The sequence below is a fragment of the Anastrepha ludens genome, chromosome 6 (genome assembly GCF_028408465.1).
Source record: "Anastrepha ludens isolate Willacy chromosome 6, idAnaLude1.1, whole genome shotgun sequence".
Lineage (NCBI taxonomy): Eukaryota > Metazoa > Arthropoda > Insecta > Diptera > Tephritidae > Anastrepha > Anastrepha ludens.
Genome location: NC_071502.1, coordinates 40,576,093 through 40,582,092, shown reverse-complemented (window position 1 = coordinate 40,582,092; position 6,000 = coordinate 40,576,093).

Sequence of the window (6,000 nt, the reverse complement as noted above, 5' to 3'; positions counted from 1 at the left end):
ACGTTTCGGATCTTTCACCTAAAAGAAAAACAGGGAAATGCTAAGCTACTTTCATTATACACCACCACTAGACAAGTAATGGAAGAAAAACGTAACTATATTAGTTCGATGCTTACTACCTACATCCCTCCAGTTTTTCAGGAACATTTTAAGAATCTTTGGAGATGTGGATTACTTTTTTAAAATAATTAATAAATGTTCACGAATTACGTCATTAAAGTTATTATTTCAAATAAAACTCATAGTTCTTTAGGGCTTTAAGTCATTTATAGGATATTCAGTTAATTTATTGTAGAAAATGGTTTAATTGGTGCTTTAAATACAAATTTTCGTACGAAAATCACACAAAATTTCATAATCATAATAAATTTTGGTTAATCAAGGTTAATTAAATTTTAAATTAAAGGGTCGCAAAATGTAGAAATATTTTTTAATTTATTCAAGTGAAGTTCATTAAATTTCTCCAAACAAAAACATATGACTTAGCCCACTTTCATAATTATGGGCACATATAACAAATGCCATTTATAAAAACTGGCGTTGGTTCTTCTAATTTTTTCTTTTTGCAAATGGTTTTGCGCATTCTCTTCCGCAAGAAACTCATTTTTATATGAAATAAAATGCGAAAAGACATTAAAAAAATTATTAATAACCATGATTTTTTGACTATTGATTTTTGGCAATTTTTGTTTTGTTTTTTTGTTAATGGTGCTTTTTCTTCCATTCAAAAAAATTCGTTGGTTTGTAAGAAAAAAAAAAACCTGACACCTATCGAAAAAATTAAATAAAGTGCAAAAAGTCAGTAAAAAAATTATTAATAATCATAGCGATTTTTAAACATTAATTTTTGGCAATTTTTTCCACACCCACTGAAAAATTACATAAAGTGCAAAAAGTCGGAAAATAGAAATTATTGATAATCATACTAATTTTTTGCCCATTGATTTTTCACAATTTTTTCTTTTTTTTTTAATAACGGTGCAAGGCTTTTACTCCGATATAAACTTCGAGCTACTTCTATTATTTATTACTCGGTCATATGTATGTGAGATTTTTATCGCAATTGGCATGTTCTGGCATTCTTATGAAGCTCAATTTATCTCAATTCAGAGAAAAACTGTGAACACCATTTGAACAGGCCACAAATGAAAACTGACTGCTATGAAAAACAATAAAGTAAGCGTTTAATTGAATTTTCTCAAATTATATAAAATGTTCTACGGATTTGTGACCACGGCGAATCTATGTAAAGTGAAGTTATTACAGCATCAACAATGTTTACTTGTGTATTATCTTTGCAATTTGGTGGTTTGAATGCAAAGATTTCAATCAGAATGTTAGCAAACAAACAAAACTGCAACAAAAGAGGAGGTCTCACCTTGACACTGCTCTGGTAACAACATCTAGCATTGATTCGCCTTGGTTGTGGCACTTTTAAGATTTGGAGGGCATTGCGCGCTGAGTTTTTCGATTCCTAATTTCGGTTTCCCTTAAACACTTTGCCGGAAGCTAATTCAGTAGTTGGAGCAGGTCGACACTCAAAAGTTTTGTATCAAGGTGGCACAAAATTAATCACTCTATCTGAAGATTTATAATTTTTGTAAATGGTGTCGGATGATGATTAACATTCGACATTTGAGAACTAGCTGATGTATACAAAAAGACAAGCAATGGAGCGTGTAAAGGTCAAAATTAAAATTCTCGTTTCAAAATTGGATGATTAATTTTGCGCCTCCTTATACATTTAAATGTATGTATGCCCCCTTTTACAATGATGTGTTGAAGTACGTGTTTATTATGAGGTTATATACAGTTAGAATTTTCAAAAAATCGATTTTGTTTTTATTTTATTTTCTTAATGCACACAGAAAATTTATTATCGTTCCGGTGAATATTTTCGAAGTTACACGCAAATTTGAAAAGGCGTTTCAGAGAATTTTTACCCTATGTAAAGTGCTTTTCAAACTTTAAACGCGTTTTTCTCAAAACCGTGTTTTCGAAGTCGGTGGACACGATTTCTCAAAAACGGCTGAACCGATCGTCTAAAAATTTTAACGATTAATAATCTAATTGGTTTTTTGATTTCAGATAATCCAAACTGGACGCTTGGGAGATCATCTGCAGGAGCCGTGCACTTCAATATTTTCATTAACTTTTCGAGCTATAATTAACTTTAAAGTCGACACTATTTGAATCATTAAAAATTGTATTTGTTTAAAAAAATCGTTCTTTGTAAAAAATTCTCAAAAAAACGTGATTTTTCAGCCTTACAAGTGTATATAACCCACTAAGAATGTAATCCAAGAAAAATCTGATGGGATGAGATAATTGAGATGGCATTAAACTGTAATATCTCTATTAGAAGTATTAAAATGAAAAACTTCCGGTACAAAATGTTCTTATTGACAGAAATAACTTTTTGCCCAAAAAAGTTAGAAAGGGAACATAAATAAAATTTAAATGTACGCCTTTCCCTTATTTCGATACCGAAACGTGTGCTATCAAATTTCGGCCATAGAAAACCAGCACACAATGTATCTATAGACTACTGTGCTTGGTTTGTGCATAGGCTACGCTAGCGGCGCCATCTCTGTCAGATTTCCCGTCAAAAAGCTATCAATAGTGTACAGTGAACAGTCTCGTGCCAGCATTATGACAAAATGTGTACATATCTATTGGCTTCTTGTAGCTTTGCTTTTCTCTGTGGCCATAGAGCCAAATTATGCAAAATGACGTTTAATAATCAAACCACTATGTTTTAATATTTTATTTCGGATGTACATATAGCGGATAGGTATTAATTATTTGGAATATACCACTGAACTCGTCCGGAGGGTCGCGGCATGCCGATAGCGCATGCAAAAGTGATAGCGTAGCACACCTGAAAATTTCCTAGATTGGGCTGTAATGGTTGAGGCTTGAAAATACTAATTTTTCATTCAAAAATTTTATTTAATTGTTAAATTTTGAAAATTAATATTATTATTATTAAATTTGCCAACGAACAAAATGATTAGTCGCTTGCTGCATTTGCATTTTGCAGCACTGAACTATTTCGTTGAAAGTTGACAAGAATGAGAGTTGTGAAGAAATAACTGGGATGCTCATTACGAGATTGCTTAAGTAAAAGTACCGCTGATTTTTGGGTTTTTTCTTTTTGTTGACGGTGTTAGGCTCCTTTTTTTCATATAAAAAATTCGAGCATGTACTTTGTATAGAATAAAAAGCGTGAAACCGCAGCGAAAAAAATTCCCAAAAATCAGAGGTATTTTGTAGTCACTTTAAAAATTTGGAGTTCATTGGGCTATAGTGCGTCATACTCAAAAAATGCTAAAAATTCTGGTTGGAAAGTTGAGATGTAATTTCGAAAAAGTTTGTTTGAAGCTTTGGCTTAAATGGTTTTTGTTGTACGAGTAGTATGAACTATATTTTTATAAAAATTGGGGGGTATATGAGAAGAAATCATAGGAAATATATTAAATAGTGTATAGAGTAAATACATATATCTGGAAGATGAGAACTTTGCATTCTATAAAAAAGGAGGAAAATGGAAATTTGCATCAATAGTATCTGCACTATTAGACTATGAAAATTTCTAAAACGCCATGACCGATTTGTATATCGTTTTATTTATTTTTGATTCAATAATGATGTGATCTAGGAAAAAAAAAGAAAATTTGTGAAGCCCCAAAGCAAAAATCGAAAAGGTGTAAATTTGCGTTTCGTATAGCCACTTTAGATACTCTCCCGTCATCAACTGTAGGACTCTAACTTCAGAGCGTCAGCACGAGAGCTGTCCAGAATTCCCCCTTTCTGGTCAGCGTTGATGAAACAAATGGTTGTTATCAGCCGTTACATTAACGCCACAAATACAGCTTTTTAATTAGAAATAAAATATAGAGTTTGTTGTACTACTATACTAAATATGCCGTGGGGAGTTTTATTTTGGGGAAGTCGTTGCGATTTCCATAGTTGTCATATTCACTCCGTGCGATTGGCCTTCGGAAGATACACTGGGGTGTAAGTGGCGCCACAAAATGTTTGCTGGATTATGGTTTATTTATTTCTAACATCTGGAAATACACCGTTAGCTGTATTTTAGCAACACCGGTTTAATTATTTGAATTCATGCAGTAAGTCCTGAGTAGTTGATGTGCACCGAATTTATGCAGATCTAAAACAGCGATTGGGTGGAATTTACATCAGTGTAAGAGTTCTTGTACTTTTTTTTGCATGTACGATCAACGTCAAAAGAAAGTGTACACTTTATATTGACACAACCATTCTCATCAAAATCAATTATTTCATCATCAAAATGAGATAAAAATGTTTCCAGTTCACGTTCTTTTAAACAAACCACATTACCATTAGTGCTCTAAAAGAAAATCACTCTTTACAGAAATGGAATTAAAAAACCTTGACAAAACTAAGCTTAATATATGTATGTATATACGTACATGCTATCAGTGTCAAAGGAAACTGTACACCACATTTTGATAAGTTTTGACCATTTTTTTTTTTAATAAATTTTTGTACAAAAATATAGTTCCTGTAGGACATAGTAGCATCTTGAAGCAGATCTCCCCTTCCTTCTCTGTTCTTCGCACTGATCTCTCCATTCGCAAACTGGGATTTGAGGGTTGTACTAGGGCTATCTTTCCAAGCAGGCAAGACTGGAAGGAGGGGAGAGTCGGCACGGATATAGTTACCTCTGTTTTCACTGACGGATCCAAGATGGAATCTAGAGTGGCAGCGGGGGTTTTCACTAAACCTGCCAGAATTTCGGTCCCCTTTAAACTGCCGGAAACGAGCAGTGTTTTTCAAGCAGAGGTCTTCGCGATCCTGCAGGCATGCAAAATGCTTCGGGATCACTGTTTGGTGGGAGACATTAATATTTTTTCCGATAGCCAAGCTGCGATCAAGGCCCTGTCGTCGCCGTATTGCAGCTCTCTTCTGGTGAAATCCTGTAAGGAGGAACTCAAACATCTCGATCGAGCAGGAAACATCTCCCTTATCTGGGTTCCTGGGCACAGGAATATATAGGGAAATATAATTGCCGACGAGCTTGCTAGGATGGGGTCGACAGAACCGGTTTCAGCTGTCCCCCTCTCAGACATAGGGTCCCTTTGCCATTTTACCTACCTACCTACCATAGTTTATACTACTACAAAACACTTTTACTTGTATACTTGGCGCGTACACCCTTTTTGGGTATTTGGACGAGCTCCTCCTCTGTGGCATCTTTGAATAAATTAAATTTACCAATTCATTTTAAATTTATTTTATCTGAATACTTATAACAAAAAGATATACATATATACAAACCTTAACTCTGTTTGTGAAAAAAGTATATGAATTGGGGTGAAATTTACCTTAGTGTGTCGTTTACGTAAAAGAAAAATAGGTGTGTCCACCGAAGATTAAATAGGTTTGAATTTTTTTTTCAGACTTTCACGGCCAATGTCATAATTTGAGTTAAAAATATTTCATTAGTTTCCGGATTGATTACGCGTGAGTTACATTCTGTTACTCTAACAACTTTGTTAATTCTCTTTAACTATGTTATTTCTAACTCCCGAAAACATTATAGCCCGCATGAACGATTAAGCCTGCTGGCCAAACAAAAATGATATATCACTAGCTGAAGGAAATCTTAGTCCTTCAGTTGGTCTCCTATCTACTTATATATGGTTTATTTCTACCTATATATAGATCTTAGCGATCATAGATTTGTTTACGCGCCGGTAAAAAAAACGATAAACGTAGTTTACCATAAAGCCTTGCACTGATTGTCGACCTCATTTCTTTTCCATGTAAATGCAAGACATTGAATTCATTTAAATTACGAACGAGTTTAATTTAAGCATCAAACGAAACGCGTACACAGAGCAGCCGGTATTGACGATCTCAATGAATTCGATTTGGATGGTTGGTTGGGATTCATAACCAATTATAAAGAGTTACAAACAAATATATTTTTGGTACGAAGTTTATCAAGGA